Consider the following 12,308-nt stretch of genomic DNA (forward strand, 5'->3'; position numbering starts at 1 on the left):
TGAAACAGCTCGGATGAAACACTTGATTGCTTCCATGTGCACCTGGAGCCCATTTCTTATTTTCACTTCACGCCGCCCAAAGCATTTCTAAAACAGGAGATTCGCATTTGGGAATGTGCCCTGCCCTACAAATAAAACAGGTCTACGGGTCTGAAACCTACTCCACGGAAAACAGTTCTGTTGCACTTTTGATCAAAGGGAGATTCGCTGTTCTACTTTTTGATGACATAACACCCAAAGGGGCTTCGCTGGAGCTGGGATGGGATTTGAACCCATGCGTGCAGAGCACAATGGATTAGCAGTCCATCGCCTTAACCACTCGGCCACCTCGTCGACAAAAGTGGGCTGTCCGGACATGGGTTGGCGCGCTCCAGATGATCTTTTTCTTTTTTTTCCCTCGTACTCGAGGGTCATTTTCCTGTTCCACATGCGATTTCAACATTTTCCTTGGGAGATGTCAAGCCAGCAAGCCACTGCTGTGGTTCAGTGGCCAGTGTGCAGTTCAGTGGCCCTGTTGTACACAGAAAGCACATTGAGCTCCTTGGACATGAAAAGTTCCAGATAAAAGCCATTTGTCACCCTTTCTCTTGGTGTTGATGTTGCTATTGTATGTAAAGGTGGCAACTTGCTCAGCGAGCCGGCGGAGCACACACCGAATGCAGATGTGTCTGAGTGGTGTTTCCAAGTGGCTGCAAAAGGACAGCGCTCCTGGGGCGCCGTGGCTTAGTTGCTTAAAGCGCCTGCCTAGTAAACAGGAGACCCTGGCTCTGAATCCCAGCTGTGCCTTTTTTGTTCTTCTCGAACAGAACTGGTCATTATGGACAACCGCCTACGGCTAGACTTAATTAAATGCAAGCATTCATTTCCTGTCTTTAACGCGACTTGTTTTTCTTAAAATGGATGCAACTTGCAAAACATGAAATACAAATCTTGCTAATCTGCGCTCGCGGCTGGCAAAAAAAAAAAAGAAGTCAGCAATGTTTTTTTCTTTAACCTTAACCCTGCTAATGGAGAAGAGTTAAACGACCGAGTCTATGCAGCTTAAACGGTCCGCACGTCGGGTTCTTAGCTGAAAGGGTGGTAAATCACACTCACCCCAGTCCTTAATCTTTTAAAGAGGATACAAAATTGAACCTAGTCGCCACATCACATACATCCTGTTCAACGATAAATAGGTAACATCTGTAGTGTGCTCTCTGAAGGCACTAGTTCTGTAGGATTTGGGATTTACTGGGACAATTATTCATTGTAGCAGTAAATCACAAAATGATTCTTTTAATGGCTTTAGAATCCAACCTTGCGATATAACTCAAACAACGCACACACACAGGTACTAATACATGAGGATACATTTATTAATACATAGAATATGCATGTAAACCTAACAGATCTTATCGAGAGGGTTATCAGAATACAAAAGGTATATATTCAGTCAGTTACAAAGAGTTACATATATCAAGAGGACATACGTTCAGTATATCATTCATTTAGACCGTTTCGTAAATGAACTTGGTTATAACTTCTACACTAGATACTCAAAACAAGTACATAACTCTTAGGAATTAAATTGATATCAAATGGTTGGGATAACAATTGAATTCTCGAGCTGTCATGCAGTGAAGTTGAATACTCATCCAATCTCTGGGGATTCAGATCTCCTGCGGGCACAAAGAAGCAGTTGCAGGCTTGTTGCTGTCTAATCCGCGCTCTCTGGCTCTATGCCAGGCTTTGCTGTTCAGCTTGCGACGGTGCTCTGGTGATGCTGACCTTGGGGTTGTAGACCACTTGGATGAGGCTCTCTCTTGGAATCTTGCAGACCTTTAGGCGCCAATGGATGACCATTGATCATGATAGCCAGGCTTAGCTAAGTGCATCCCCATTTGGGAGCTGTACCTTATCAAAAGAAAACATCTTTAAATCAGTCTGCATGAATAGCTTCTCTGTGACTGCACCACAGAGATGAAGAGGGAGATGGGGCCTCATTTGGGAAAGCACAGCAACACTTAATTCTGTCTTATTAATAAGCCTCGCCGCTACAGTACGTACAGTTATAATTCAATCTGAATTAAAAACTACATGTCCCAGTTACCATGGTGGTGCTTGTGATCATTGCGTTTAACCAACGAAACAGGGCGAAAAATCAGTCACATGACTTTGTGGCTGAGTTTAGAAAGCTTAATGTATCAGCAAGACAGCAAAGACATTTTTCCAAGAAAGTTTAGCCTTTGTCACTAATGAAACCGCTAAATAAAGACATAAATATGGAAATTGACAATTAATTGACTTTTATATTTCTAAATATCACAACATGTTCGAATCCAAGTCATTTTTAATAACAATGGGTAAACTGGGTAAACTATCACAAAGCTTTAAAAAACTTAACATTTTTATTATCAACAAATTGTAAATACGATGTTTACATTGGCATTATTAATTTTTCACTTGAGTATATGGAGGATTGTGAGAGCAGACCCCCCCTCTTAGGCTACATTTTTAATAAGAAATGGAGGCTGTATGCGTTACAATATAAACATTTACTGTCAAACTTTAAATCAACAGTTGATTTAAAGACAATCTGTCAAAGTGCAATGAAACACAATATTGTTGTTGTTGTTGTTGTTATTGTTGTTTTTATCCTGTAAAGCGTTTTGAGAAGCCACCTTTAAAGGCGCTATATAAAGGCGCTGATTCTTATGGAATGTGTTTTCTTTCTTCTTTTTTTTTCAGCATAGAATAAACCTGTTACAGTACTTGATTCTTATGGATGCCCGGTTCCGCCGGGGATTCAAAATAAAACATGGAATCACGTGTCTAAGGAAATAGCATTATAACTATATCCATGCACAAACAGTAGCATGTTACATTATTAATTTGGGTGTCTCCTCTTGCCAGAAAGCGCTAAATTGCATTTTGAGTGCGGTTTTTGACTTTTTTTAAAATACAACCCATACATAAGCTGATACTGTTTAGACTTTTAATTATTTTAAACTGTATTACAGCAGCACAATGTGCTTTTTCACGAAACCTAGAATACTGAAATGTCTTGCGTTGTACAGCTTTTCAGCTAAATATATTTATCGCTTACACCTGACACTTGATGTGCCCGACAAAAACCAGTTGAACAGCTCTGTTGGAGGTTTGCAGATCAGATCAGATTCCCTTCCCCCCACAGAAAGACAGACTTATTAGTCGCTATTCACTGCGACAGCAGCTCCAATTTCAGGCGTAAGCGATAGATCCCAGTTTAGCCGATCTTGTACAGCATGTTCCAGTTTACTCTTATTAACCATATTAATTTTAAGTGCTTAATGCCATTTTTTGACCACGCACGAATATTCTTATGTCCATACCTTTTCAAGGGAATCAGTGTGAATTGTAATACTAATTAAATAACCGCGGGCACTTTCCACCCCCTCTGACAGCAGGAACATAACCCATTCTCAGCTCAGCAGCTCATTACAATATAGGGTGTTCAAATCTTTTGCTGCCTCAAAAAGCTTTAGAGAACTTAACATTTCTATTATCAACAAATTGTAAATACCACGTTTACATTGGCATTACTAATTTTTCACTTGAGTGTATGGAGGATTGTCAGCTGTCACTGAGAGCAGTTAATTAAATGTATTTTTTGATTCACAATCAGACAAATGCAACATAAATTGTTATCTTTGTCTTCTAAGTATATTAATAAACTTTCAGCATAGCTTTCTCCTAGTTTAGATTAATTTTTCTTGGGATTTTGGGATCAAACGTGGAAAGATTAGATTAGTAATCGTTTTTATTTTTTAAATACATTTTAGAAAAGTGTAATCTATACTTAAAAGCTGTATAAAAGCTGTATAAAAGACACTCGATATTAATGGAGTTTAGTTGATACTTTTTAAACTTTTAATTATTTTAAATTGTATTACAGCATTGTACACATGCTTAAAAGAGAAGAAAACGCAAGCCTTCTTCAGGTGTGAGGGCATTCTGCTCAGAATGAAACACTAAAATGTAATGTAGGCTCTGAATGGGTTCAATTATGATTTGGGCTTGATTAAGGTCGCTGCCTTTCATCCAAAATCCTGCTTGAATCCTTCTAAACTAAAAATTAGACATGAGCAGGGGCTCTGGTGAAATTTCTCTTTTTTTAATTTCTCTTTTTTTCTTGGAAAAATATCTTACCCGCTGCAATCCGGGCACAGAAGGATTAAAAGAAGCCAGACAGGCAGGGGGAAGAGTGAGTTCTAGATAAAGAGGTATCCAGGTAACAGTGAAGGTAACAGCCGCAGACGTGGCCTACTTAGCCCGCCAGGGTTACCCTACTCTTCCGGAGGAGGCCCACCGGGAAATAGCGCTCCAGGCGTTCCTGGCCCCGGCGCCGACTGAGGTGCAGTGCCACGTGATGCTGGCCGCACTGGTCCCCTTGGAGCAGGCCCTGGCTCTGGCTGAGCACACTGTTGCCGTATTCGAGGAGACCGGTGGGCACCAACGGAGGGGCGCACGGGGAATCAGATGGGGAGGAGGAGACGCCCAGCGCGACGATGTTGGGGGAGCGACGACGGCTGGTCATCTGCCACTGCTGTGGGGAGAGGGGACACATCGCAGGCAACATGAAATTGTCAGGGACATTCAGCTATATACAAAGAAGAGACAGACAAAGTAATAATTCTATATTAACGTGGCCTACATATTGACGCAATGATCAAACTAACTGACATGTTCTGATTCAGATCCCCTGCAGTTCATAATAATTAGAACAATAGCAATGCTGAGTCCTCCCCACCCTACTGAGCACAAATTCAGCTGCTCTCCAGTTCTGTTCTGCATGCAATTTTCACAGCAAGAAACTTGTGTTTCCTACTATTTTTATCAGGTTTAAAATATCATCTCCTTAAAATTGAAAAAGTGTTGATGTGTCGTGCTGAAATTCCGATTGATTTTGAATTCAAAGAAAAAAGGTTTTCTTCCAAAACACCATGAAATTGTCACATCTTGCAGACAATAGGTGTATTCCATGTTGAAAAGAGAAGAAAGAAAACCATGGAGCCTTTTACAGGTGTGAGACTTCTTCAGGTGTGAGAAGACCTCACAGTCGAAACGCTGTGTTTCCGTTCTTCTCTTTTCAGCATGCAATAAACCTATTACTTGTTCCTTTGCAGCCGAGGCATGCTGACGTAGCTACCCAGCTGAACATCTTGCAGACTCTACAGTACTTCTCTCCTGTAGAAGTAAAGCAGGGCTTGCTGGGTGAGCTTTTGCTCCGGTAAATTAGGTCACGTGTCATGTTAAATCACTTCTTCTAAACACAACATTTGCTGGTGCTAGCTTTCCCCATGAAAAGAGACATTTCCCTTACAGTACATGACATATCGTTTTTATTCTATCAATAAGTATAGAAATTAAACAAAAGAAAAAATGGTGTCGCCAAAGAATGCACAGCTCTGTCGCCTTGGGGAGGTGTCAAGGGCATTGAGCTCCTTGGACATGAAAAGTGCCCGATAAATGCCATTTCTCATCATTTCTCTTGGCGTCAGTTCTGCTATTAAATGGGACGGAGGCAACGGGCTCAGAGAGCAGGTTAAGTGCACACCGAACGCAGATGTGTCCAAGTGTCTGTAAAAGCGCGGTGCTCCGCTGGCGCTGTTCCCTAGTGGCTTAAAGTGCCCACCTAGTCAGCAGGCGATCCTGGGTCTGAATACCAGCGGTGCCTCTCTCCGTGTCTTGTTGTGCCGAATGTCTCATTTCAGACAAACATGTACAGCTTGGTTCAGTTTAATGCAAGAATTCATTTCCTTTCTGGAATAACTTGTTTTTGAAGAAATCCATACAGCTTGTGAAAGATGAAATCCATTTCTTGGTTGTCAGTGGAAAAAGATTGCCGGCTGCAAGAAGCGCAAGTGATTGTTTTCTTTGACCATAAACCTGCAAATGTAGGGAGTATAAGCGGCCGTCAGTCTCTGTGGCGCAATCGGTTAGCGCGTTAGGCTGTTAACCGACAGGTTGGGGGTTCAAGCCCACCCAGGGACGCATGTCTCAGTTTTTCCAATGTTAACATCATCACCGCTAAAGAAGATGGCGCAGAAGGCTCCACAGTCGAAACGTTGTGCTTCTTTTCTTCTCTTTTCAGCATGGAGTAAACCTTTGCTTGATCCTTTGCAGCCTACGCATGCTGACACAGCTGCCTTTCTCTTAACGCGCCTCAATCATTATTCACCAAAACCATCAGCAGAATGTGTCGCCTTTGTGGTGATGTCACTCCTCTGCTTCACAAATGTCCTTAGTGACGGACCATTTCTTTCTGCCATTTTTCCGGAGCGGTTATTGATTGCTCCATCATTTCCCTCATACTTTCCATCCCTAGATTGAAAAAAAAAAACAGAAACAGGCTGACAGGACGACAATCAAATTGCAAAAACTCATCAAAGCACTCGATAGAGTATTTGAATCCACAAGTAGCTCTGAGCAACTTTGTCCTGGCTTGCATGAAAGTCGGAAAATGTCAAAAAGAAAAAGATGGTGGCTTTTTCGTATCTGTTCTTTTATTTTTAGTTCGTTGGCTCTTCTGTCCATTGTCCTCCTGCCTGGCTCTTGACCTGTGACTGTCTGAACGCACACATTAGACTTTCAGGCGGGGGATTTGTCCTGAGCCTCTGTGAAAGACCCACCCACCCCCATAAATCACTGCTCTAGAAACACATGAATGCAAAACTAAACCACAGCTTAAAGAGGAGCTCCAACTCAGTGCCATACTAATGTAAACGAAGTAATACTAAGACATGTTCTTATGGATTTGTCTTACCTTGAGATATGTAATTGGATTTCAGGATTAACTTCCTCATTCAATGTACTGGTGATTCTTTGCCTGGTCAGTACCTGGGTGGGAGACCTCCAGCGAACAATTAAGCTTGCTGCTGGAAGTGGTGTTAAGAGACTCTTAGGATCTTCCAGAGGTGTCTGTCCAATAGCACTAGTTGCCTTAGAGCTGGCTCAAACATTGCTCAAGAGTCTACCTTTCACAGATGCGCAAAGATGAATGATGGGGGTGCACGCTTCAAGGAGCCTTCCAGCTGTAGGGACCGATTAGAGACGATCCGTAGCATGTGTTCGTTTCCATATACGCCCCGTGTCTCAACGGTAGGACAGAGTCAAATACTGCCTCGACACGTAACAGCGTTATATTAAACCGCAGGACTTGAGGGCTGTTTTGTTTGAATGTTCAAGGCATTGGTAAGAGCGTAGGTCAAGGGCCATTGGTGCATCTCCTGTAACTGGAGTAAAAATGCTATTCAAAGTGCAGTGACTAAAATCGTCGTCCACATGTCTCCGTTGTTGATTGCTTTCTGTCTAAGAACGTTCTGTTTTCATGTCCGAACGGGGAGATTTTATCATTCCAACTTGAAGCCACCCTTAAGTCCTCTGAGGTGTGTGTGTGTGTGCTTGCACGTATGGCGTAAAAGGTTTCTTAAACGGAGAGCGAACTTGAAAAAAGTTGCCTCAGCTGCCGCCGCCGCCTCGCACTCCCTGTTCGATTGTAGCAAGAAGGCAGCGGCCGCGGCGTTCGCTGTAGTCGTGCCCGATTGGTTAAGGTGACGGACTTGAAATCCGTTGGGGTCTCCCCGCGCAGGTTCAAATCCTGCCGACTACGGCGTCCTTTGCATTTGTTTGCGTGCGTGCGTGTAAAAGGACCAGCGCCGTTTCGTTTTCGCTGGGACCTTTAACACTCTAAATCGCCTGGACCCGCAGCCTGTGAAATCGGTTCTTCAGCACCCACGAAGGACGCTTTGCCGCTGGACACAGATACCGATGCTTTTCTGCAACGAGCTTTCCAGCTGAATTTTCTCGGCAGCTCCGTACTGAACCTGTTCTCCATTGCAACATAGCGGAGGCTCATCACGTCTATAGCAAGGCTGTGTAGGACCGCATACGCCACAGTGACTTGTACACAGACCACATGAAAGGCAAGCGAAATACACTTTTAAAATTCCAAAGAATCACAAGGTCAGAGGAACAGCGATGACCTGAACAGATCTGTTACAGAAGTCTAGGTTGACCTATTTAGAGCTGTAATTGCATTTTTGTTTAATAGAAGATCAAATCTACTCGCATGTACCAGCACCTTACAGTTTATTGATGTTAATTCTGTTTAAGTAATAAGATTGCTAACGATGTTGGACTTTAGCCGGTGTTTTTTAGAACAAATTGCTTACACTTCTGTAAGGAATACGCAGTACGTGCCTTTGTCAGTCATTGCTCACCATACCTGTAACTTTCTTATCTAACTCACTTCCTCAAATGGTGAAGGTCCACAAACATAAATGAAAAAAAAAAACCCTTGTTGTAGATGAGGTGCACAAAAAAGCAGCCCCTGATAGTGTATAACACATTTGTACTATTGCAGAGACACATGTAACATGTATATATATATACTGTATATATATATGAAACAGAAATAGAAACAGAAACAGGAATCGCTTACTCACCTGGAGAATCTCTGTAGGAATATCTAGCATTTATCAATGGAAATAAAAGCTGCTTTAATACAGTGCATGTTCAAACTCAAACCCTCAGCTGCTGTTCTTGTTTGTTTTGGGTCAAATTGCAACTGAGCATCGCATGAGCCGTTACGTACCCTTATCTGTTAGGGAATTTCAAGGGAGGAGTTAGGTCAGAATGGGTAGGCTGCAAAACAACAAGTAAAGATTTATTCCAAGATTAAACGTTGTGGCGGTTTTCTTATCTTTTCAGCATGGACTAAACTTTTACGTGTTCCTTATATGCTATATATGTATATATTAGCACCAATGTCGTTCTTAAAAACTAACATGAAATTGTCAGGGACATTCAGCTATATACAAAGACGAGACAGACAAAGTAATAATTCTGTATTAACGTGGCCTACATATTGACGCAATGATCGAACTAACTGACATGTTCTGATTCAGATCCCCTGCAGTTCATGCCAATTAGAACAATAGGAATGCTGAGTCCTCCCCACCCTACTGAGCACAAATTCAGCTGCTCTCCAGTTCTGTTCTGCATGTTTTTTCATTGCAATTGAGCTCGGAACTGGAGATGATCTCCATACAGTTCTGTGTTCACTAGCCCACACTTGCGTGCTAATTTACGGGTTGTGGCAAATGCTTTTCTATAGTTCATATACATGACGGCAACCTGTTACCGAGGAACCTGAGAGGTTTAAAAGCCTCGCAAGCCAGGTAGGACTCAAACCTACAATCTTCTGATCCGAAGTCAGACGCGTTATCCATTACGCCACTGGCCCATAGAACATGCGCTTGAACTCCACCACAGAGAGCTCTACACTGCTACTAGTAGTACACTTCCCCATCTAAAGCTGATTGCAGCTGTCAATCATTTCGCAGCCACCCCCCCTCTTCATCTTCTCTCTGCCTTAAGCGTCTCCGCCACTCTCTCTTGACATTTCATGTCAGCATGTCAGAAGTCCGAGTGACGTTTTTAATGGCTGAGTGAGGGCACGATGCTGAAGCAGAGAGGCCACTTCAGCCAGAGAGACTTGTGCTAGGTGAGATCTGAAAAACGGACTCGCAACAGAAACAGACCAAAAAAGTATCGGTGAGATCAAAAGGCAAATGCAACATCCAGCAGAGGGCGTCTAAAGATTAGGGAACGGGCGACTGAAATCCATATGAGGCAAACTTTCCGGCTGTGTACTGCAGCTGGCCTCGTTGGCGTAGTTGGTAGCGCGTCAGTTTCATCGTCTGAAGGTCCTGAGTTTGATCCTCACACGGGGCAGGGCTGCTTCCTCTCTTGCTCTTTTCAAACACTTGCGGCAACTGTTCGCTCATAACCACGTCTGGAATGCGTGACCTTTACACGGGGGAGAAGCAACGCCGCATCCCTTTTCTAAAGAACATTCACATTCAGAAATAAGTCAAGAAATTTGCCATTACTTTAGCTCGCGCTGCTGTCAGCCTGCCCATGTTGCCAAAGAAAGATTCACTCGGCGTCAACATGACAGAACAGCGATCACTTGAAAACACTGTTCCACACTCCGTAAGCAAGAACTTCAGTGTTTGCAGTCACCCGATATGCCGATAGTCAAAGGAGCACAAAACACGAAGCGTCAAAGACAAGATGAGTTGATGGAAAGAGCGTTGAATTGATGAGCACAAAAGTTCAGCTCGTACAATAGGCAACGAAGGTCCCGGCGTCATCATCGCACTTGAAAGGACTGCCTTGCAGACTAAGGGCAGTGGGAGGTTGCTGTTTTGAGATGGAGGCATTGGGATGGTGGGCCGAGATCTATTCTTCTTAAGGAATTCTTCATCGTGAAAGATCGGTCCACAGGTCATCCAAAGAACTTACAAATTTTTGGGACTCAGGGAATCACGTGCTTCCGGAAGGGAGTGAAGTGCTCAAACACATGACATGCCCCCTTGATCTGCTGCAACATGCACAGCTACCGTCCACACCAGGCAGTGGGGCTTCAGCAGAATTTGCTACGCCACCTGCAATTACATATCCAGCTGCACACATATACATGGCCCCTCTGTCCTTTTCAGGATCTCAAAAAAAAGCATAGCGTGGTTTTCCTGCAACCTGATTGACCGCATCTCCCTCAGAATGTGCCCCGTTGCATTCATTGGTGAAGCAGGACGGAGGCTAACGGGCATGCCAGAACAGTTAGGCTCAGCGATCTCTCCAAAATATTGTGGTTGTAGTGGAAGAAATATGGTTTAAATTGTACCTTGGTATTTCAAACTCTCTCTAGAATGTTATCCATTTCTATTTTATTTTGACAGGAACTGGCTAATGACACTGGATGAAAAGAGAAGAAAGAAAACACAACGATTCGGCCGTGGAGCCTTCTTCAGGTGTGAGGGCTCCACGGCTGAAATGTTGTGTTTTCTTTCTTCTCTTTTAAGCATGGAATAGACCTATTACTTGTTCCTTTGCAGCCTACGCATGCTGACACAGCTCCCCACCTGAACTGCTAATGATGCCTGGTAGTTTGTGGTACTTGGGTATTGTCTTATGTTTGCTCAAACTGCATATGTGTGATTGCATATTTTTGGGAATTTTCATATGTCAATATTTAATTCACTGACATTCCTGTATGCTTGGAAGAAAGGTAGATTGGATTTGGCACAGGACGCCTGCCCATATTTGTTGATCATTGTTGGGCTGGAAAAACAATGATAAAAAGTGTATGAAAAAAGCTCTCTCCAATATTTCCCTTCTCTTCGCCATGGTTACACTGCCCGTTCTTTCCGTCTTTTGTCCTTCTACAAAGATTCCAGGGCTCTTTTTCCACCATAATATCAGAATTTGTTTTTTTCTCTTTTAAAGGCTGTAGGTGGGGTGTGATGGACTGTACCACTATCATAGAAGATTTTTTCAGGACACATCGCAGTTCCATAGTAGAATTTATCAATAGTAGAATTCCATAGGACATTATTTACCAACGTATTACCCAGTGTGAGACTCTGCCAGTAAACCTCAGAGCATTGAGTTCTCCACTGATAAAGATGGCTGTCTGAAGTCATGAAATCCACTGCTGGGATGCCTGAGAGACAGTAATTGAATCTTGGCTGGAATTAGGCTTTCTATTAGTGTTGATCTTTGGGAATTATGTGGTAAAAAGGGAAAACTCCTTTACTTTAGTCACTTTGAATGTTCAAATGTACAGAACCTGTAAAACTAAGCAATGAAAAAAATCCATCACCACTCTCATGATAGCATAACTCATAGTCTCTGCTGTTGTGTAACAATACACACTTTCAATTTTCTTATCGCCTGTCTCCAGAGAGAATGTTGTTAGTGCTGATGACCTTGAATTAGACCTTGTTGACTCTGTAAAACAATCTTCCTCTGCTTAGATTTTCACTCAGATTGATTTTGTTCTCAGATTATTCCTGGCAGGACTGAGTTTCTAGGAAATGAAAAGTGAAAGAAAAAGTACAGAAGATCAGCCCTTGAATATACAACATTGTGCAGTGAGATTGTTAAATGTATTAGCTGCTATCCTGTGCTAGAGCCTGTCGTGGTAAGCAGTGGATGACAGGATCTAGCACAGATACTAATGAAACACTGTTAATGAAAGATAAAACACTTGAGTCTTATTTTAGTTTTCCATTTCCCTTTCATTTGTGATGTACTGTACAACAGGCCACAGAACATGCACAAAAACAGATATGCACACATTCACACCAGGCAATGACAGTCTGCCCAGTCAGAATCTGAGCTGAGGTATCAGAATTCTGAATTCCCTGAATTCTGTCATGGATCATCCACAATAAGGGCAATGTTTGAACACGAGGATCCCCAGGAGAGAGCCTAGTAAC

General features: G+C 42.8%; 2 non-coding genes across 2 annotated transcripts; one reads left to right on the forward strand and one right to left on the reverse strand.

Moving 5' to 3' along the window:
* The first annotated feature begins 7,548 nt into the window (after positions 1–7,548).
* On the forward strand, positions 7,549–7,630 carry trnas-uga (transfer RNA serine (anticodon UGA)). Its single transcript has one exon. It is a non-coding gene; the product is annotated as a tRNA-Ser (tRNA).
* A 1,562-nt stretch (positions 7,631–9,192) lies between these two features.
* Positions 9,193–9,265, reverse strand: trnar-ucg (transfer RNA arginine (anticodon UCG)). Its single transcript has one exon. It is a non-coding gene; the product is annotated as a tRNA-Arg (tRNA).
* Between the last annotated feature and the right edge of the window lie 3,043 nt (positions 9,266–12,308).

Source organism: Lepisosteus platostomus, unplaced genomic scaffold, assembly GCF_059453375.1.
Source record: "Lepisosteus platostomus isolate fLepPlt1 unplaced genomic scaffold, fLepPlt1.hap1 Scaffold_46_H1, whole genome shotgun sequence".
NCBI classification, from domain to species: Eukaryota; Metazoa; Chordata; class Actinopteri; order Semionotiformes; family Lepisosteidae; genus Lepisosteus; species Lepisosteus platostomus.